Source organism: Salvelinus alpinus, chromosome 32 (assembly GCF_045679555.1).
Source record: "Salvelinus alpinus chromosome 32, SLU_Salpinus.1, whole genome shotgun sequence".
Lineage (NCBI taxonomy): Eukaryota > Metazoa > Chordata > Actinopteri > Salmoniformes > Salmonidae > Salvelinus > Salvelinus alpinus.
Window position 1 is genome coordinate 20,063,510 of NC_092117.1, and position 23,509 is coordinate 20,087,018.

A 23,509-nucleotide genomic window follows, 5' to 3' on the forward strand; every position below is an offset into this window, starting at 1 on the left:
GGTGCTGCTGTCAAGGAGGGAAACTAATTTGAGCTCACTGTATTTCACAAATGTAAGTGGACCAAAGTCCCTCACTGATCATGCCCTCCACCATCCGTGCCATATTTTACATTTCAGTCATTTATCCAGAGTGACTTACATGAGCAATTAGGGTTAAGTGCCTTGCTCAAGGGCACATCGGCAGTTTTTTCACCTAGTCGGCTCAGGGATTCAAACAGGTGAACATTCAGTTACTAAACCAACGCTCTTAACCGCTTGGTTTCATTGCAAATTTTCTAGAATTCTATTTCAATACAGAAAGTGTCAGTCCAAAGAAATGGACAGGAAACTGTACAGATTGCATGTTTAAAACATGACATGGACATGACTGCAGCTGCAGTGGATTCCCTACAAGTTCCCGGCAATGAGTGGAGCAGCGAGCTGTCTCTCTCTCTCTCACACACATACAAACACCACAGTAGAGGTGCAGATGAGGTGCAGACCATGCAGATGACTAAACACCATTGCTGTGTTAGCTGGGGTGGCATAAAAGAGAGAAAGGAGAGAGTAGTGAGTCTTCCATGGGTTCTAGTGTAAAACCAAATAAATGTCTGTTGGGATGCAGACATGTCCATACTAGCCCCTCACATAGAATCAAGGTTTAGGGCCAATGAGGATGACATCATCAAACAGATTTAGAGCATTGTCTTTATAGCTATTTGACAAAATATGTTCAAATTTGTTAGAAATGTATCCATCCTTATCTGATGATAGGTGACCCATCTGATCTGTGTGTGTGTGTGTGTGTGTGTGGTGGGGGGGGCGAGGCGGGCGCATGTGGGGAGCCATTGGTTTGTATGGGCAAAAGCCCCGCCTCATTCAAAATTCGAGAAAAAAAGAAAAGAAACTGATACACACCTCTCTCAGTTCTTGCAGGAGGGAAAGAATAGGAAGGAGTGTGCACGCATATAAACGGTGTCGCAATCTCAAGCATAGGCTATTTTAAAGGAAAAGGCTACTTTCTCTCAACAATCAAGATTAGGAATCAATTATTTATGCGACTGAGATTGGTCCCGTTGCTCTAGGATTAAGTTTTTGTTGCATCTAAAGGTGGATCATTAGCCTAATTAATATCCAACATAGGAAGCGATATTTTAAAGCGTATGATGATATTTTCGGACGCCTAAAGCCACCGCTTGAACTCTCAATAAACATCTAATCGAGGTAGGAAGAAATATAATTTTCTAATGATTTCGAAAACCTCTGTTGTGCCACTGGTGTAGTTTTGAAAGCTATCTTTGACGCTCGTCGGTGCCCATGTGTCTCTGCGCCATCAAGAACGGGAGGGACGAGGGAGGGGATTGTGGGCTATTCCGAGGACATCTTTGTGATAAGGAAAAACAATAGAGTGGTGAAGGCATAATGATATAATTTCCATCTGTCATACCAACAAAACAACCGTCTTTGGAACTCTTCAAAAAGATTGAATAGAAAAATAGATGAATAAGAGGACAGAAGAATAATTCTATTTGAACTGGAAGTGCTAATTTCAACACGTTGAGGAAGTCTATTTTAGACATTTCACATTATATCATTGGATAGAAAAGAGTAATTTAGATTTAAAAAGTTAAATATCTCTAACCATTTCAGTAGATTATGAAAACAGATCAGTATAATAATACCATGCCACCATGCAGCACTTTGCTTTATTAACTTGAGGTTTACAAGTGTAGTCTCTCCCTCCCACCCTTTACTTTTATTAACTTGAGGTTTACAAGTGTAGTCTCTCCCTCCCACTCTTTGTTTTATTGCTTGCATCTACAGCACATCACAGATGGAAGCAGGTGGGGTGATTTTAGAGGGCCAAATCACTTATGCCAAGTCCCCTGGATTCAGTTTTTGTCATTGATTTTACTAAAGTATCCCACATAATCACTGAAAACCAATAATATGCGTAATTCAGACTCCTCATACAGTGATTACTGTGGTGTAGGTGCAAACCAACATGAGCTTTATTGGACTCTCCATTCCCCCTACTTCACTATTTGGCATTATCATGTTAAAGGACCTGGCAGGGATTGGTATGAAAAGATAACCCTTTTTCCCCATTTGAGGCTCAAGTGGTGGAAGGAAGGTCCTTGGGAGAGGGTTCTTTTGTCTGGGCGTGGAAGGGGTCGAAGGGGTGGGGACTGTGGCTGTATGCAGATGTGCTGCTGGCAACGGACATCTGCTCTCCCCTGTGGGCATTGTCATGAAGTTTGTTGGTGCTGGCCTGTGGTGAAAAGGCCCTGTCAGTAACGCCTTAATACCCCCGCTGCCCTCTCCTCTCAAGGGGAAACACTGGGATGAACAGACCTCTGTTCCCTTGCCCTATTTAAGTATTTTCTGGGTTGGTCTAGAGTGGGAATGTTTTGATTTCAAGGTTGCTAAATTTGCCTGTTCATTTGGGTTTCTTCCTTTCTCTATCCTACATATTCCTACTAGGATTATTTGTGTGCTTAACCGAGAATAGAGTCTCTCCTCCCCCCATACCCTCTGTTTCACCCCTCCCTACCTCTATCCATCCTCCCTGTTGGGGGTTGAACTTCCCCTCACGTATCCCTGGCCTTTATGTATTCAGATATGAAAAGAGTGTTTTCCCCCTCCAGGCAGACGCATCACACACGGAATCACAATCTACATGGCAGCTCATATCAGGGCGTTTGATTCTTCCCAGACGGCAGGAAAATGTAAACCAGCACTTTAAGATTTATTTCATCCCAGAGTTGTGCAAGAAGGGTATCCAGGGAGTCGCTCTGTTGGAACTGATTCTCAGGTGGATGTGAATGTGTATTGCACAAACTTAAGTAGAGAAGGTCTAGCGCATGATTTGTCAATGGTGGACAGGGATTTATTGGTAGGAACCTATGAGTGCCAGTGTGCTACTTTTTCATGTAAAATGAAGGCTGTTTTTATTGGATAACAGTATTTTGACTAAATGGTGATTATACAGTTGCATGTAGATGCATATTAACAATTACATGTAGCAAGACACGTTCCCAGTGGATCAACCTAAAACACACCTAAAAATAGGTGTGTGACACACAAAACATGTCTGGACATGGTGGTTCTGAACGTAATGATCTTCTTGAAGAACACTTGGTGTCTGAATAGAGGGCACCTTGTTCACAGCACATGTTGTAATCAGATGTCATAACTGATCGTTTGACATGTATTGTAACTGGTATGACAGTGTTATGTAAGCTACATAACATAGGTGTTAATGCATGAAACACACTTCAATCATTTTTTTGATTTTTTACAGATGATTGAATGTGTTGTCAGATTGCTGTCCATTAAGCCCATGTAACGTCTAGCCCTGTTTGAACAGAATGCTATGTAGACGGGCATTTGAAGTCACACAATTGAGTGGCAAAGCAATTACAATTATTAATCATATCCTCACATCCCAATACTCTATTTAACACATTAATTTGGGCACTCTTGAAATTGCTCTAGTGGAATACACTAAGGGTTTCTCAAAGGCAAAAGCACAAACCTCTTTAGCGAGTTACCGTAGGAAGTCTTCTGAGACCGTTTCACTACCCTGCGATTGTGCAATGCATTATGGAGAGGAGGTAATTGGTGTGAAATTACAATATACCATCTGCCTAGGGAGGACATTTATAGCCTGATGTCACTCACAGCTTTTCACATTTGAGGGATACAGGGGCTGTTTCTCTCAAATAACGATTGATTTACAGTTAGATTTAAAACATCTACACTCTTAATGTTCAGGAGATGTGACTGTGGTATGGCACAGTATGTTCTAAGATATAGACTATAGGTTGAAAGGTATAGCAGGCTAATTCCTGGAGCGATAATGAACTACAGTGATGTTTGACAGGGTGTTGTCATGGTGACCCTGCTTATACAGTGGTTACAGATGAACTTTATTAGCAACTGATTTCTGCAAAACCTGCAGGGATCACAAAGTGATGATACTCTCTACAGAAATAATTACTTCCCCACTATGGCCATTGTGGAATGAAAATAAGCCACTTTAGTGTGCGTGTGCTCATGTGTAGAATTGTGTTTGTGTACAGAGGGATGATTGCTGAAGGTCATAGACCCTGCAGATTCCTGGTTCTGCATGCCTGTTGATAAGACCTATTTGCCAAGGTGAGTGGACCTGGTGCTGTGTGTGTGTGTTTGGGGGTTGGTCTTGTTTCTGGCATTGAGGAGAGATCAGGGCTCGACATTAAGGCTCATCCGGGGCAAGTAAAACAAATAGTCGGACAACCAGAATACATATTTCAGTTTCAGTTTATTTCAGTTGTCCATTCGACACTGGACAAGTAAAAAATAATCACGATATCAAACAATTACTTCAATCAGTATTGGATCAGGCTGCCGCAGCGCACAGCTGGGACGTGCGTGGTTGACATTCTGAGTAAATGAATAAATGGCCTATATTCCTATTTGCTGTAGCCTCTTTCAATAAATGTGTTGTATTTACACAGAGCAAGAAAACAGTGTAGACAGAGAGAGTCTCACCAAAGCAGAATATCTGGTCAGAAAGTGTTGTTTTTCGGGTGATCTGGGCCAATAGCTGATGTCTATTTCTATAGCGGACACTTATTGTTGTAGAAGCCGATATGTTCTATTTTCCTCCCATTTGATATGAGTATGACTTGGCCTATTAAGCCACTCTTTCAGTTTAATGTATGCTTTATTTCTCCTGCCGCGCTATTTCATCAGAGTTCTCGGCTATCTCAGAAAGTTTTATGTTGTTTTTGAATAACCCCAAAACATGAGAGGCCTAAGGTAATAATGAGAGAGATAGAGAAATCAAATGAGAAATTTGAACAAACCTTACAGTCGAGCAAAGCATTATAAGACAGAAATGATGTGTGCATGCGAGGCCAGAAAAATAAACACCTTCCTTGCCATTGCGAACCAAATAACCTAAATTAATTTTGTTGTTGGGACATGTGACTTCAACTTTCGGACAAGTAAGAAATCAATGTGAAGGACAAGTGGCTAAAAAAGTTAATGTCAAGCCCTGAGAGAGGGTGTGAGGATCAAGGAAAAATATATTTGAGATTCACCCTCACTGAGAGATAGAGAGCTCAGACAGCGGTGGGAGGCTTTTACAGCCTTCTCATTGTATTACTGGGCCCATGTCATGCCACTGGGCCCAGTAATGGCCTCCCTTCTAGTGAAAAACACTGCTCTGTAGATTTCCACTCCTCTCCTTAATGACAGGTCATTTTCATCTAAACAAGCAATGAATTGCTCTCAACAGCATGGAGGGTTGGCCAGGGCTGGGTGACAGGGCTCGCTAAGGGAAGTGTTATAATAGAACGAGATTAAATGATTATGTTCAAGACGGTGTGAGTGCACAGAGTCTCGGAGTGAGGGAGATTGTTATTCTGGTCAATAGAATTTCAGGTCATGCAGCAAACTTTTCTTTTTGCTCCACAACTCTCTCCTTCTGTATCTATCTCCCTCTGTATGTATCTCTCTCTGTATGTATCTCTCTCTCTCTGTCTCTGTATGTATCTCTCTGCTCTCTCCTTCTGTATGTATCTCTCTGCTCTCTCCTTCTGTATGTATCTTTCTGCTCTCTGTCTCTGTATGTATCTCTCTGCTCTCTCCTTCTGTATGTATCTCTCTGCTCTCTCCCTCTGTATGTATCTCTCTGCTCTCTGTCTCTGTATGTATCTCTCTGCTCTCTCCTTCTGTATGTATCTCTCTGCTCTCCTTCTGTATGTATCTCTCTGCTCTCTGTCTCTGTATGTATCTCTCTGCTCTCTGTCTCTGTATGTATCTCTCTCTCTCCCTCTCTGTATGTATCTCTCTGCTCTCTGTCTCTGTATGTATCTCTCTCTCTCCCTCTCTGTATGTATCTCTCTGCTCTCTGTCTCTGTATGTATCTCTCTCTCTCCCTCTCTGTATGTATCTCTCTGCTCTCTGTCTCTGTATGTATCTCTCTCTCTCCCTCTCTGTATGTATCTCTCTCTCTCCCTCTCTGTATGTATCTCTCTGCTCTCTGTCTCTGTATGTATCTCTCTGCTCTCTGTCTCTGTATGTATCTCTCTGCTCTCTCTCCCTCTCTGTATGTATCTCTCTCTCTCCCTATCTGTATGTATCTCTCTGCTCTCTGTATCTGTATGTATCTCTCTCTCTCCCTCTCTGTATGTATCTCTCTCTCTCCCTATCTGTATGTATCTCTCTCTCGTCCTCTCTGTATGTATCTCTCTCTCTCCCTCTCTGTATGTATCTCTCTGCTCTCTGTCTCTGTATGTATCTCTCTGCTCTCTGTCTATGTATGTATCTCTCTCTCTCCCTCTCTGTATGTATCTCTCTCTCTCCATCTCTGTATGTATCTCTCTCTCCCTCTGTATGTATCTCTCTCTCTCCCTCTCTGTATGTATCTCTCTCTCTCCCTCTCTGTATGTATCTCTCTCTCTCCATCTCTGTATGTATCTCTCTCTCTCCATCTCTGTATGTATCTCTCTCTCTCCCTCTGTATGTATCTCTCTCTCTCCCTCTCTGTATGTATCTCTCTCTCTCCCTCTCTGTATGTATCTCTCTCTCTCCATCTCTGTATGTATCTCTCTCTCTCCCTCTCTGTATGTATCTCTCTCTCTCCCTCTCTGTAAGTATCTCTCTCTCTCCCTATCTGTATGTATCTCTCTCTCTCCCTCTCTGTATGTATCTCTCTCTCTCCATCTCTGTATGTATCTCTCTCTCTCCATCTCTGTATGTATCTCTCTCTCTCCCTCTCTGTATGTATCTCTCTCTCTCCCTCTCTGTATGTATCTCTCTCTCTCCCTATCTGTATGTATCTCTCTCTCTCCCTCTCTGTATGTATCTCTCTCTCTCTCCATCTCTGTATGTATCTCTCTCTCTCCATCTCTGTATGTATCTCTCTCTCTCCATCTCTGTATGTATCTCTCTCTCTCCCTCTGTATGTATCTCTCTCTCTCCCTCTCTGTATGTATTTCTCTCTCTCCCTCTCTGTATGTATCTCTCTCTCTCCCTCTCTGTATGTATCTCTCTCTCTCCCTCTCTGTATGTATCTCTCTCTCTCCCTATCTGTATGTATCTCTCTCTCTCCCTCTCTGTATGTATCTCTCTCTCTCCATCTCTGTATGTATCTCTCTCTCTCCATCTATGTATGTATCTCTCTCTCTCCCTCTGTATGTATCTCTCTCTCTCCCTCTCTGTATGTATTTCTCTCTCTCCCTCTCTGTATGTATCTCTCTCTCTCCCTCTCTGTATGTATCTCTCTCTCTCCCTCTCTGTATGTATCTCTCTCTCTCCCTCTCTGTATGTATTTCTCTCTCTCCCTCTCTGTATGTATCTCTCTCTCTCCCTCTCTGTATGTATTTCTCTCTCTCCCTCTCTGTATGTATCTCTCTATCTCCCTCTCTGTATGTATCTCTCTCTCTCCATCTCTGTATGTATCTCTCTCTCTCCCTCTCTGTATGTATGTATCTCTCTCTCTCCCTCTCTGTATGTATTTCTCTCTCTCCCTCTCTGTATGTATGTATCTCTCTCTCTCCATCTCTGTATGTATGTATCTCTCTCTCTCCCTCTCTGTATGTATCTCTCTGCTCTCTGTCTCTGTATGTATCTCTCTCTCTCCCTCTCTGTATGTATCTCTCTGCTCTCTGTCTCTGTATGTATCTCTCTCTCTCCCTCTCTGTATGTATCTCTCTGCTCTCTGTCTCTGTATGTATCTCTCTGCTCTCTGTCTCTGTATGTATCTCTCTCTCTCCCTCTCGGTGTGTCTCTCTCTCTCCCTCTCTGTATGTATCTCTCTGCTCTCTGTCTCTGTATGTATCTCTCTGCTCTCTGTCTCTGTATGTATCTCTCTCTCTCCCTCTCGGTGTGTCTCTCTTTCTCCCTCTCTGTATGTATCTCTCTGCTCTCTGTCTCTGTATGTATCTCTCTCTCTCTCGGTGTGTCTCTTTCTCTCTCACACACACACAAACTCAGTCACACAACCAGATGTGTCAAGTTTTTCCTCTTTTCTTGCATTCTCTCTCTTTCTCTCTCTCTCTCTTTCTCGTTCCCTCACTTGGCAAATTTAGTTCTCTCAAGACCTTTCGTAGACTTTCACATACCATGGAGGATTATGAATCAATAGCAGCACAGGCCTCCAACAACATGGAACTGTTTTTTGGTTGTACAGTATGAATGAGCACACAGACGAAGCGCCATCTGCACCCAGTGGGGTTCCTGACTGACATGCTCTATGCAGGCAGGGGCAGGGAGAGGCTCCCCGTTAGCATGGTTATGAAACCACTGCTGCCTGCCACACAGCACTGTTGAAGCTAGGAAAATAAGCATTTCGCTACACCCGTGCTAACATTTGAAAAATGAGGTGTGCGCAACCAATAACATTTGATTTGAGACTGTAAAATAGACTGTAACATTTGAGACTATAAAATAGTCTGTAAAAGACCGTCTGGTCAATGACATGTACAGAGGGCTGTGCTTCTCTTTACTGGATTTTACTGTGCCGTGTTGGACGGTATGGTATAGCTGTTCTGTGTTGTGCTAGAGATGTGCGAAATATATTGGTCAAGAGAGGGAGAGAGAGATACCTAGAGGTGTGCTTCTCTCCGTCTGTGCTGACACAGCCTTCAACTTTGGTGAAGAAAACCAGTCAATGACACACAAACACTGTAAATTCACCAGGAATTGTTTTCTCTTTTCCTTCCTTTCCTGTCTCAGCATCTCTGGGGTTAGTTGGAGCTAAGAGGATGGGCTGCTTTGTGCCGTAGCTGTGCCTCATTCAGTTCCTGACATGGGGTAGTGTCAGAAGGATGTTTCCTGCTGTTGTAGGGACTAGCTAGTCAACTACGAGATAAAAGGCTAAGGTGTCTGGGAGGCCGAGGCCAAAGCGATGGCTCTGTTCACCAATTTTGCTGAGCTTCACTTCAAGAGAACTTGAGTACTCACTGTGAGAAAAGAAAGGAGTGACTGTTGGTGTTTGTAAGTCATGCTTGGATACAGCACTAATTGTGGGAATTCAAATGTTTGGCATTTCTCTCCCACAAAGTTTGGAAAGATGTTTTGGTCCACTGTTTCAGGGAAAGGAATGCTGTCTGCAAGTGGTAACATCATTGTATCAACATAGCTGATCAGTCATGCCAAGGCTAGTGCAAAGTGATTACATGCATTCTTTATATACAACCTTTCATTATGTTTTTAGTATCTACAATTGTGTAATTTAGTACATGAACTATTGTAAATGAATAACAATCCATCTTGTCAGATAAGCAAAATGCTGACTGCAAATATCCTGTTTTTGTTTACTTTACCAACACATTGAAATCTAAAATATAACATAAAAACACTGTATTTTTCCTTCACTCTTTTCTGTGCTGCCAATTGTAAAACCAGAGCAGTTGAATTATCTCTCTGAAAGGCATATGAATATGCATGATAATCTTTCTTTTCGTTCTTGGAGTAGTTGTCCGAAGGACCTGTCATTTGAAAAGGTCTTTGAAGAAAAAGCTGTTTATGACAACTCCAGATCTCTTAGCAGCATGATATAAATTGTATTGTGAAATAAGAACAGCTCCTGCATATTTAAATGCAAATACATTTGTGTGAATGTGCAGTCTGATTAAATGATTCATTTTGAAGGAAAAATACAGTGATTTTATGTTATATTTTAGATTTCAATGTGTTGGGGTGTTCTTAGAAATCATGCACATCGGGTCTGCTGGCACCCCTATAGTATATTAACTTAACAGTTATGTCGTAGGTAAAGTTTTACAGCTTGTTTTACTAGTCTGCTGTTGCTGTGTGGCACATTGAGCAGACAACGAGGAGGCCCCTGAAGTTTTTGGAGGGCAGCCCTGTAGTGAAACACCAGTCTCTGGCTGTTTAATGGCCTAGATGGGGTAACGCCTAGGGAAACCAGAGCCCAGAATTTGTGGACTTTGACCTGGTTGTGCAATACTTCATTGAGAAACTCCCCATTACTTATATCATGAACCGTTTACCAGAAAAATACCCTGAAAGATGCAATTGAGAAATCCTACACAAAACCAGATGCTGACAGTAATACAGATGCTGACATTGATACCCAGATACTGTTATCTTAACCTCAGGGACTAATGACTGTATTTATTCAGTCTTAACTGCCTCGACTACTTTGTATACACTCAATCTTGGCATGAGTCCATTGAGGCAATCTGGCAAAAGTCCAGAGGCCATCGACTACTAACTGCTATTGGGTCAAATACTCTTATTTCCTACTATGTGAACGTCAGTGTATCGCTGACAGAGAGCAAGCATTAGTGCACACTGCATAGACTGTCTGTCTGCCAAACATCTTTACAGAGCACTAGTTATATATGTATTACTTTTTGTAGAGAAGAATGAAAGACTGGGAAACTGCCACTAGCAACAACAAAAAAATCATCTCCCCTCTGAAAGCATAGATGATCTCCTTGTCAACAAAGTGACAGAAGTGCTGCCAGAGTGGTGTATGTAACAGTATGGATGGATCGTATTGCCCCGTTTCCAGCATGAATATGGATAGGAGGAGTATTTGGCATGCCTACAGGGTAATCCTTTGATACTTAGCTTTGGAAAGCACAGTGGGATGGTTGACTTTTAACTTGTCTGCTTGTTCATATGGCAATGTTTGATTTCCCTCATATGGAGATGTTTGATTTATGATCCAGAACAAAAGTGTAGGGAATTACTCCTCTATATTTTTCTGAGCTAGCATAGCAAGGATCCAGGGCCCCACAGACTCATCCTCCTCTAGTACCTCCTACTCAGCCATCTTGGCATATCTAAGACTTTCTATTTGAAATATTAGGGATTAGTATACCAAAATATATTTTAAGAGTATTTTTTTTTACAGTGCCAAAAGTAAGATAAGATGGTTGCTGGTATGCTGTCATTTTTCCTACCAGTTATATTTTATGAAGTGGGACGAATTGTCCACATTTTATGAAAACAGACTTTGCTCTAAATTCTTTGACAATATACACTACCGTTCAAAAGTTGGGATCACTTAGAAATATCCTTGTTTTTTAAAGAAAAGCACATTTTTTGTTAATTTAAAATAATATCAAATTGATCAGAAATACAGTGTAGACATTGTTAATGTTGTAAATGACCATTGTAGCTGGAAACGGCTGATTTTTTATGGAATATCTACATAGGCGTACAGAGGCCCATTATCAGCAACCATCACTCCTGTGTTCCAATGGCATGTTGTGTTCGCTAATCCAAGTTTATCATTTTAAAAGGCTAATTGATCATTAGAAAACCCTTTTGCAATTATGATAGCACAGCTGAAAAATTTTGTGCTAATTAAAGAAACAATAAAACTGTCCTTCTTTAGACTAGTTGAGTATCTGGAGCATCAGCATTTGTGGGTTCGATTACAGGCTCAAAATGGCCAGAAAAAAAGAACTTTCTTCTGAAACTCGTCAGTCTATTCTTGTTCTGAGAAATGAAGGCAATTCCATATGAGAAATTGCCAAGAAACTGAAGATCTCGTACAACACTGTATACTACCCCCTTCACAGAACAGCGCAAACTGCCTCTAACCAGAATAGAATGAGGAGTGGGAGGCCCCGGTGCACAACTGAGCAAGAGGACAAGTATATTAGAGTGTCTAGTTTGAGAAACAGACGCCTCACAAGTCCTCAACTGGCAGCTTCATTAAATAGTACCCGCAAAACACCAGTCTCAATGTCAACAGTGAAGAGACGACTCTGGAATGCTGGCCTTCTAGGCAGAGTTGCAAAGAAAAAGCCATACCTCAGACTGGCTAATAAAAAGAAAAGATTAAGATGGGCAAAATAACACTGGACAGAGGACACTGGACAGAGGAAGTGTCACGCCCTGGCCTTAGTTATCTTTGTTTTCTTTATTATTTTAGTTAGGTCAGGGTGTGACATGGGGGAAGTAGGTGTTTTTGTCATGTCTAGGGGTTTTGTATGTTTATGGGGTTTTGTCTAGTCTAGGTGTTTGTATGTCTATGGCTGCCTAGATTGGTTCTCAATTAGAGGCAGCTGTTTATCATTGTCTCTGATTGGGAACCATATTTAGTCAGCCATATTCATTGGGTATGTCGTGGGTGATTGTCTATATGTAAGTTGCCTGTGTCTGCATTTATTGTAATTATAGCTTCACGTTCGTTTGTTGTTTTTGTATAGTTTGTTTAAGTGTTCTTCGTCTTCGTTAAATAAATAGAAGATGTATTGTTATCACGCTGCGCCTTGGTCCTCCTCTCTTCATCCAAACGACGAACGTGACAGGAAGATTGGAAAAAAAGTGTTATGGACAGACGAATCTAAGTTTGAGGTGTTCGGATCACAAAGAACATTCGTGAGATGCAGAAAAAATTTAAAGATGCTGGAGGAGTGCTTGACGCCATCTGTCAAGCATGGTGGAGGCAATGTGATGGTCTGGGGGTGCTTTGGTGCTGGTAAAGTGGGAGATTTGTACAGGATAAAAGGGATCTTGAAGAAGGAAGGCTATCACTCCATTTTGCAACACCATATCATACCATGTGAACGGTGCTTAATTTGAGCCAATTTCCTCCTACAACAGGACAATGACCCAAAGCACAGCTCCAAACTATGTAAGAACTATTTAGGGAAGAAGCAGTCAGTTGGTATTCTATCTATAATGGAGTGGCCAGCACAGTCACCAGATCTCAACCCTATTGAGCTGTTGTGGGAGCAGCTTGACCGTATGGTACGTAAGAAGTGCACGTCAAGCCAATCCAACATGTGGGAGGTGCTTCAGGAAGCATGGGGTGAAATCTCTTCAGATTACCTCAACAAATTGACAACTAGAATGTCAAAGGTCTGCAAGGCTGTAATTGCTGCAAATGGAGGATTCTTTGATGAAAGCAAAGTTTGAAGGACACAATTATTTAAATAAAAAATCATTATTTATAACCTTGTCAACATCTGTATTATATTTCCTATTCATTTTGCAACTGATTTCATGTATGTTTTCATGGAAAACAAGGACATTTCTAAGTGACCCCAAACTTTTGAATGGTAGTGTACAGTCGTGGCCAAAGGTTTTGAGAATGACACAAATATAAATTTTCACAAAGTCTGCTGCCTCAGTTTGTATGATGGCAATTTGCATATACTCCAGAATGTTATGAAGAGTTTATCAGATGAATTGCAATTAATTGCAAAGTCCCTCTTTGCCATGGAAATGAACTGAATCCCCCAAAAATATTTCCACTGCATTTCAGCCCTGCCACAAAAGGACCAGCTGAAATTATGTCAGTGCTTCTCTCGTTAACACAGGTGTGAGTGTTGACAAGGCTGGAGATCACTCTGTCATGCTGATTGAGTTCGAATAACAGACTGGATGCTTCAAAAGGAGGCTGGTGCTTGGAATCATTGTTCTTCCTCTGTCAACCATGGTTACCTGCAAAGAAACACGTGCCGTCATCATTGCTTTGCACAAAAAGGTCTTCACAGGCAAGGATATTGCTGCCAGTAAGATTGCACCTAAATCAACCATTTATCGGATCATCAAGAACTTCAAGGAGAGCCGTTCAATTGTTGTGAACAAGGCTTCAGGGCGCCCAAGAAAGTCCAGCAAGCGCCAGGACCGTCTCCTAAAGTTGATTCAGTTGCGGGATCGGGGCACCACCAGTACAGAGCTTGCTCAGGAATGGCAGCAGGCAGGTGTGAGTGCTTCTGCACGCACAGTGAGGTGAAGACTTTTGGAGGATGGCCTGGTGTCAAGAAGGGCAGCAAAGATGCCACTTCTCTCCAGGAAAAACATCAGGGACAGACTGATATTCTGCAAAAGGTACAGGGATTGGACTGCTGAGGACTGGGGTAAAGTCATTTTCTCTGATGAATCCCCTTTCCGATTGTTTGGGGCATCTGGAAAAAAGCTTGTCCGGAGAAGACAAGGTGAGCTCTACCACCAGTCCTGTGTCATGCCAACAGTAAAGCATCCTGAGACCATTCATGTGTGGGGTTGCTTCTCAGCCAAGGGAGTGGGCTCACTCACAATTTTGCCTAAGAACACAGCCATGAATAAAGAATGGTACCAACACATCCTCCGAGAGCAACTTCTCCCAACCATCCAGGAACAGTTTGGTGACGAACAATGCCTTTTCCAGCATGATGGAGCACCTTGCAATAAGGAAAAAGTGATAACTACGTGGCTCGGGGAACAAAACATCGATATTTTGGGTCCATGGCGAGGAAACTCCCCAGACCTTAATCTCATTGAGAACTTGTGGTCAATCCTCAAGAGGCGGGTAGACAAACAAAAACCCACAAATTCTGACAAACTCCAAGCACTGATTATGCAAGAATGGGCTGCCATCAGTCAGGATGTGGCCCAGAAGTTAATTGACAGCATGCCAGGGCGGATTGCAGAGGTCTTGAAAAAGAAGGGTCAACACTGCAAATATTGACTCTTTGCATCAACTTCATGTAATTGTCAACAAAAGCCTTTGACACTTATGAAATGCTTGTAATTATACTTCAGTATTCCATAGTAACATCTGACAAAAATATCTAAAGACACTGAAGCAGCAAACTTTGTGGAAATTAATATTTGTGTAATTCTTAAAACTTTTGGCCACGACTGTAGGTTGTACTGAAGTTAACTCTCCAGTCTCCACAATTACAAAATATAGTCCTACAGTACAGTACTGTGTAGCTCAATAGAGCTAAAGTAAACTCCATTAACTATAGGATGATGTTAGACAGAGGAGTCCATTAGTATCCGTGATAGCCATGCTCTGTGGCTGTGTGCAGGAATCTGCTGACTAAGCATACTGTATATTAAGGTATGCCCACACGCCCAGCCTTTGTAACTAGGGCTGGGCAATATGGCCTAAAAATCCTATCTCAAATTCTTTCAAACTTATGGGCATTTTACGATATACTGCTTTGTTGCGCAATTAAAGGTCAATACACCGCATTTCAAACAGTTAGGAATAATCTAATGAATACAGGGCTTGTAAAAGTATACTTAGGCTAAATTGAAGCCTTCATCAACCATAAGACCCACTAATAATTACATTATTTCATCAAAATAGTTTAAACTGTTTTTTTTGTTGCAATAATTATTGATCTGGCTTCCAAGTCTGTCTATGAAAATGCCCTTTTTGTTTCAAATTGAACCAGATCCATGCACATACAGTAATAATGGCCAACTTCTGGTAACAGGCATTATAGAACATTAACACGGCTCTCATAAACAATCTCTCAAGCACAAGCCCACTTGCTAGTGAGTAGCCAGCTAATCTTTACATGTAAAGTCTAGCCAACGTGGATCTATTTGCTTGCTAACCAGGTAGAACAGTTGAACTGTTATGAACACACCCTCCTGCCTGTCTCCAACTGTTTGAACAACATGGCCTGTTCACTTTGTTAGATGTAGAAATCAAGTGGCCCACCTGGATATGAAGATGCTTATTTCTCAGAATGAGAACGAGTTGCCAATCCCCTATATAAATGCGTCTTTTTATGCTCATTGCACATATATAAAACACATACTAACAGCTAGCACATAACAGTATGTGGCTAAAATGCTGTTGCGGTACATGGTAACACAGAAACTGAGCATAACTTTTCCACAATCATGTTCATTGATACTCTCGTTTTAGTAGGGTCTGCTCTGTTCTACACTTTGGGAGTTGAGACATAAAAAGGGTATTGTTAGAAAGGGAATCAACCAATTCTATTGGACCAAATGTCAAATACAAAATAGCAAGTTGAAACTAGGCTTGGGCGGTATACCGTATATATACCGTATACCGGGGTATTTGGAAAAAGCCACGGATGGTTTTTCAATACCGTCAATAACGTTAAAACAATTGTTTTATATATTTTTTTCTAAATTTGAATGTTTGTAGCTACTTTTTAAGTAAGTACCTGTAGTTAACTTGTGCAATACGTTAGGAGAGGAAGAACATTACGTTCTTCATTTAACTTGTCACATTACTGTCGTCCCCAGTCACGTGTCACGTGGGGTTTTACAGACATACAATGACGAGAGACCGGACGGAGCCTTGTTAGTCACTCATTGTTGTGCAGCATGCGCCAGGGGATCTAATTACACTATGGAATTTACAACTAAATGTTTGCCAGCTAGATATCTTATCTATTAAGTTAACTGTCTAAAATGTGTTAAATGCTATGCGGTTGTGCATTTGGTTTGCTAATTTAGTAGGTAGTAAGCTAAACTACATGACCAAAAGTATGTGGACACCTGCTCGTCGAACATCTCATTCCAAAATCATGGGCATTAATATGAAGTTTGTCTCCAATTTTCTGCTATAACAGCCTTCACTCTTCTGGGAAGGCTTTCTACTAGATGTTGGAACATTGCTGCGGGGACTTGCTTCCATTCAGTCACATTAGCATTAGTGAGGTCGGGCACTGATGTTGGGTGATTAGGTCTGGCTCGCAGTCAGCGTTCCGAGGTGTTCGATGGGGTTGAGGTCAGGGCTCTGTGCAGGCCAGTCAAGTTCTTCCACACCGATCTCGGCAAACCATTTCTGTATGGACCTCACTTTGTGCACGGGGGCATTGTCATACTGAAACAGGAAAGGGCCTTCCCCAAACTGTTGCCTCAAAGTTGGAAGCACAGAATCATCTAGAATGCCATTGTATGCTGTAGCGTTAAGATTTTCCTCCACTGGAGCTAAGGGGCCAAGCCCGAACCATGAAAAACAGCCCCAGGGCATTAATCCTCCTCCACCAAACTTTACTGTTAGCACTATGCTTTGGGGCAGGTAGCGTTCTCCTGGCATCCGCCAAACCCAGATTAGTCCGTCGGATTGCCAGATGGTGAAGCGTGATTCATCGCTCCAGAGTACGTGTTTCCACTGCTCCAGTGTCCAATGGCGGCGAGCTTTACACCACTCCAGCTGACGCTTGGCATTGAGCATGAGGATCTTATGCTTATGTGCAGCAGCTCGGCCATGGAAACCCATTTAATGAAGCTCCCGACCAACAGTTATTGTGCTGACGTTGCTTCCACAGGCAGTTTGGAACTCGGTAGTGAGTATTGCAACAAAGGACAGACAATTCATTTTCTTTTTTTTTTTTACCCCTATTTCTCCCCAATTACGTGATATCCAAATGGTAGTTACAGTCTTGTCCCATTGCTGCAACTCCTGTACGGACTCGGGACAGGTGAAGGTCGAAAGACATGCCTCCTCAGAAACACGACCCTGCAAAGCCGCACTGCTTCTTGACGCACTGCTCGCTTAACCCGGAAGCCAGCCGCACCAACGTGTCAGAGGAAACACCGTACAACTGCGACCGAAATCAGTGTGCATGCACCCGGGCCGCCACGAGTCGCTAGAGCGTGATGGGACAAGGACATCCCGGCCGGCCAAACCCTCCCCTAACCCGGACGACGCTGGGCCAATTGTGCGCCGCCTCATGGGTCTCACGGTTGTGGCCGGCTGCGACAAAGCCTGGGATCGAACCCGGGTCTGTACTGACGCCTCTACCACTGTGACGCAGTGCCTTAGACCGCTGCACCACTCAGGAGGCTCGGACAGACTATTTTTACGCGCTTCGGCACTTGCCGGTCCAGTTCTGTGAGCTTGTTTGGCCTACCACTTCGCGGTTGAGCCGTTGTTGCTCCTAGACGTTTCCATTTCACAATAACAGCACTTACAGTTGACCGGGGCAGCTCTAGCAGGGCATACATTTGACAAACTGACTTGTTGGAAAGGTGGCATCCTGTGACGGTGCCACGTTGAAAGTCACTGAGCTCTTCAGTAACGCCATTCATATAGTTTAGGTCTGAAACGGTACAAAATGCACACATTAGCATTTTCTATGGGATTTTACATGTACTTGTTAGCATTGCTAACCTTCTGATTACAGTTGTGGGGTTTGAAAACAGCACCCCTTGTGTTTAGTGTCAATATTTTTTTTATTTAACCAGGCACGTCAGTTCTTATTTACAATGACGGCCTACTCCGACAACACTGGGCCAATTGTGCACCGCCCTATGGGACTCCCCATAGCCGGATGTGATACAGCCTGGATTTGAACCAGGTACTATAGTGACGCCTCTTGCACTGAGATGCAGTGCCTTAGACCGCTGCGCCACTCGGGAGCCCAATATACCAAATATCCCAGTATGGCACAAGGTCGGTATGAAGGTATGACAATTTGGATTCCGCCCAAGCCTAGTTGAAACTGCTTGTTGTCAGAGAGGAAGAAGTGATATTTCGTTTTTGTTGTTGTCAGTGGCAGGGGGTGTAGCTTGGTGTCTGTGCGAGTGGGAAGGTGCACAGTGCACACAGCACAGAAGGACCGAAGGAGACAAGACCAAAAAGACAACACTCATAAAAACAACATCAACCCCCAAAAAAATATTCTTGCATTCGGAACATCGTGCTAAAACATACATTCAAATGAATTCGATATATCGCCCAGTCCTAATTGTAACATGACCTATAATGTCAATCAAATTGTTAGAAGCAAGCACAAGGTTGTTAGTGTCTTTAGCTAGGTCGTTAATCCTAGTCAAAAACACTTTCAGACTGGGGAAAGTATTTCTATAGTGTTGTTATTGTAGGAGTAATATCATGACGTATGAACCAGAGTCACTTTCCTGGATCATTTGATAAGGACAAAGGAAGATAAACAATTCAGCAGATTTTTGTTTGAAAGGGAGACTACAGAAATACTACTCTTATCTCAATTCATCATACATTTTTCTTATCCTCTCTTTGTCTTTCACCTTTGTCAACTTTGTCAGACATTCTATTTCTCAATCACTTCACACTTTTCAAAGCCTATGTCCTTGTCTGCTCTTTCTCTGTTTCACTCCAACTTTATCTCTGTTGCTGTTTATCTCAGTCTGTCTGTGGTTAAAGGTCACCTTGTCTTTCCCAGGCATTCTATGTGGCATTCTATGTGGTATCTGTTGTGTTCAGCCTCTGTCGCTGGTCAGGGAAGCATTCCAGTGTAATTAACCTGCCTGCTACACGGCGGTTCATTAATCCGCTCACACTGAGGGGGCACTGTGCCCTGACACTCTCCACCACAATACACACCTTCTTTCTGCTACACACAAATGCATGAACACACACACAGGAACGCACCGGCGCGCAAATACACACTATTGGAGAGAGGGCGTGTACTCTGCCAACTGGCCAGCAAAAAGAGAAAGACGCTCTCTCTCACACACACACACACACACACACACACACACACACACACACACACACACACACACACACACACACACACACACACACACACACACACACACACAACTATTATGCCAGGAAATAGATAAATAGGAGCACTCAACTACAGGTGCAGCTGAAACAAAGCCTTTAGACACTGAATCAAGCTCTTTTCAGGCTGCAACAAAACAGCGCTGGACAAACTGTAAGTGGATACAAATGATTCAGCCTCATGGTACACTGATTTTCCTCCATCAGCACCAGCACCACCCTCCTCTCAGAGTTACCCTCCCCAGCCTTAGCACCTCTCTGCTGGGCTGTTTTTCTCAGACTCCCCCACCCCTCCCTCCCTGGAGCTATACCAACCTTATCCCCAGACCCCAGCCCGGCATGTCTGTCTGTCTGCATGTTTGTGTCTGTGCATCAGCTGCCATTCTCACAGCCCGGCTGAACCTGACAGAATCATTTCACACAAAGGAAACAGGAAGTCAGAGTGTGGAGATTCGTCATGGCTATGGCTGGTTGGTTGGTATTCATCTAGGTTGGTGGTGCACAGTTCTCTCCTCTGCCCTTTCATTTAGCCTAAGCGGACGACCCCTTGGGTCAAGTCGACTGCCTTTATACTAAAGCTTCAAAGAATTTCCCTTGTCCTCCTATCCCCTGGTGACTTTTAAGAGATGTGGGTTTGAATATCTCCTCTGCTCAGGGTTTAACCAGGCACTGTTAGCCACCATTCATGTGCTGGGCTGTAGACTGAACCGCATGATGCTCCTATGAGCAGGACAGTGTGCACTGTGCAGGTAGAAGAAATTGGTTCTAAGTGAGGAAAATGCTCTGGAAGAAAATAACCCAGGAAGGTTTTATAACTGTAATAAAGTCATGATCGACAGCACAGCTTCTCACCTGTCATCTAGCTTGGTGTGTATGTGTGTGTACTTTTCAATCAGCTCCACCTCAATCTTAGTACATACATTGCATGTTAGTTACACAGCCATGATTACAGTATGGTTGAGACCTGTGTGCAGGACTTTTACTAGCAGTTCAAGGTGTAATGCTATGCAGCGTCCATCTGTCAGGTTTCTGAATAGCACCAACTGTGAATACATCTAGTTAACATACTCACTCTGCGTTGGCTAAAAAGGCATGTGGAAATGTCATTTTTCTCAGGAGAGTGTTCATGGAACAGTTTATTTTAGTTTATTAGTCGTAAAAGCTGCACTGAGGAAAAACAGGCGTCAGTGATTTAGTGACCTAACAGGCTGCACAAAATAATGCCACCATTATGCATTTCCTGTGTGACTTAAACGAACAGGCATTATTAGAAAATTGCGCATTAGCCCGAGTCAGCAGTTTGAATGCTGCAGTCCCATTACATTTAGAATCGCGAGAGGAGGAGACGGGGAGGACGAGAGATGGACAGAGCACTTTGTCAAAAAGAAAGAAAGAAGGGGGTTGAAAGATGGAGGAAAGAAAAGGGGAGAGAGAGGGACAAATGCAAAAGGGATGCAGGGGAGCAAAGAGGAAATAAAAGGAGTGATGTGGCCAGATGCTGACAGGACAAGGAGAATGAGAGAGATTGAGGATGATGAAGAGAGCAACGGAGAAGGAGAGCAGTAATTGGAAGCATATAGTGGTTGGGATTGGAGGCAGTAGAGAGGTTTAAATCACTGGTCTGAATGACAGCTTTACGTGGCCCTCTGAGCCTGAACTACCTCCATTTAATGAGACCAGATAGAAACCTCCTTACTGCCTTTTCTATTCTCTCTTTTCTCTTTTTTATTTTTCTGCCATCCTGCACTTTCAGGAATATCACTCACCACTAACTAGGCTGATATATCAAGTTTAAACTGTTCTCTCAACTGTTAATGCCGTAGCATATAGTAAGGATACTTCTGAAAGGGCAGAAATGGGTCTGTCTTTGTTTCGTTGCTGGGGTTGCTGGATCCTCACTTCAGTTATGTTCATACAGTATACACATAATTATGAGTGGGCACACTTGGCAAACACAACAGTTGTTTCCATGAGCTCCACTACGAAGTTATTCTACCGGACAGATACCTCCTGGGAAGCTCTGTTTTCTGTCTCTGATTACAGGAGGAGAAAGCAGCACTCTGGACAATGAACAATGGTAGGCCAGAATCCCCCCACACCACCTTCTCTAATTCCCTGCCTTCTCTGTCTCATAGCAACTACCATTTCATCAGCGCCATTCTTATCAGTTTGTCGCCAAACAAATATGCATTTTTTCCATAATTTACTGAGCAGTCACGGTGTTGCTAGATGAATATACAGGTATATATAACACATTTGTCATTGGTTTCTTGCTGTCTCTCAGTAGTACAGCTCTATCTGAAGGGGATATTACATGTGTACACCTCCTGGTAGTTCAGGATGATATTTGTCGTTTTATTTCATCCTTCATCCCTCCTGATGTGTTCACTGACTTATAGTCCAAACCCACCGACATTCTAGATGTTTCCTACGGAGAACTAGTCCCGCGAGATTCTACCCTCCCCTCCTTCTACCCCTCCCCCCTCTTTTTCTCTCTCTCTCTCTCCCTCCCTCTCATTCTCTCTCTCGAAGTCTGGTGTCACGTTGAGCCTGTAATATCGCCCACACGGACTAGGCCTCCTGGGTAGTTTAGCTTTCACCATTTTTTTTCTCTCCTTTCCTTCTCTACCTAATTTTTTGATATTCACAAAGACTTCTTTCTGTGCCTGGTCTCCCCTGACATTGGGCAGCTGGCTTTCATCTTACGTCTCTCATAAAAAGAAAGAGCGAGAAGAGAGAGAGATTTTAGTGTGTAGTAGTTTGAAGAAAACTTGATATCACTCTTCAGAGATTGAGATGTTTCTCTCAGATTTGGCATCTCCCTGTTAAACACACAATCCGGGAAAGATTTGGGAATAAAAGTGAATACATTTTGCCCCATTAATTGTGGTGACCTATCTACTGATGATTTATCACATGTGGATCTTTTAACGTGGTGTCACTGTCATCAAAAGCCAGCTCAATTGCTTATAGTGGTCACAAAGACGCATCTGTGATACTACACACTGTGCGTATGACCTCCCCATCCATTTTGTAGCCTTATATCATGGTATCCATTTTATGCTTATATGTCAATATCCCCTGTGTGTGTGCGTTACATGTAGTTGATTTTACATGACCACACATCCACATGCTCAGTACCTCCCTGGTTAAAACAACTGCCCCCTGTGCCAGACCAGCACAACGTGTGAGATCTGACACGGTCAGATGTTTAACGGTGAAGGTGCCAAAACAAACCACTGCACCTCTACACTCTTAGAAAAAAAGGTTGCAAAAGAGTTCTTCGGCATAGGAGGACCCTTTTTGGCTCCAGGCAGAATCCTTTTGGGTTCCAGGTAGAACCCACTGTGGAAAGGGTTCAAAATGGAACCCAATGGGTTCTACCGGGAACCAAATAGGGTTCTTCAACCGGTTCTCTGAAGCTGAAGAAGCCTTTTAGGTTCTAGATAGCATCTTTTTTTCTAAGAGTGTAGAAACTCCAACAGACACTGATGTGTGTGTGTATTGTCTTATTTCCCAGTTCATTCTTGTTATTCTATCCCTACTGTGTTGTGCTTGGCTGACTGTATTGAGGGTACTGTGAGAGGTAGTTAGTAGGGTGTTAGTTAAAAGAGGGAAGGGGGAGTGCTGAAAGTGCAGAAACAGCCAAAGTGGTGTGGTGATGAATGTGTGAGGGTATGTGTGTGTGTGTTTTCTTTGGGCCAGAGACCTGTGTTCTCCCTGAATCAGGTTCTCAGCTCTTTTAAAAGAGCTCTTCCTGTGAGCCCACTCAGGAAATTGTTGCTGAGCACTTGGCAGTGGACTTGGACAATCCCAGAGGCTATGTGCGTTTTAGTGTATGTGTTTGCTTGGAAACTTCTGTATGGCTGTGTGTGTTTGTGTGTGTGCTTGGACACTTGTTTGTATTTGTGTGTGTGGGGGGGGGGGGGGTCAACACTGTTTTCCCAGCCTGTACCTCTGTGTATTTCTGTCAGAACAAGCCCCTGTAATTGTTTAGTTCCATAAGTCCACTTAGAGTTACAACTCACCAGTGTATTCAATAAGGGCCTCTGAGTGACTGTTTCCTCTGGCCCTCTCCTGGTTAGTTCTCCACTTAAACGTTGTTGATGTTGACCCTTCAACCTCCTCAGCGGAGTTGACATTTCAGCCTTTTCAGTGGAGTGGGTCTAACATTGTGTCCATCAAAGAGATAGTTTCATGACCTTTCACCCATGTATTATATATGTTAATGCTCCACTACATCCCTGGCCATCACCTCCTCTGTGACCCCAGGGAAGGCTCATGACC

The 23,509-nt window shown here is 43.0% G+C and overlaps 1 protein-coding gene across 5 annotated transcripts in view; it reads left to right on the forward strand.

Annotated features, from left to right (window-relative positions):
* The first annotated feature begins 899 nt into the window (after positions 1–899).
* The window catches only part of LOC139562142 (C-terminal-binding protein 2-like), a 95,625-nt gene continuing 73,015 nt past the window's right edge, over positions 900–23,509 (forward strand). For all 5 annotated transcript variants that reach the window (XR_011672310.1, XM_071379531.1, XM_071379535.1 and 2 more), the window contains exon 1: positions 900–1,203. The gene's annotated coding sequence lies outside the window, so the exon portion shown is untranslated. The remainder of the gene's footprint in view (positions 1,204–23,509) is intronic.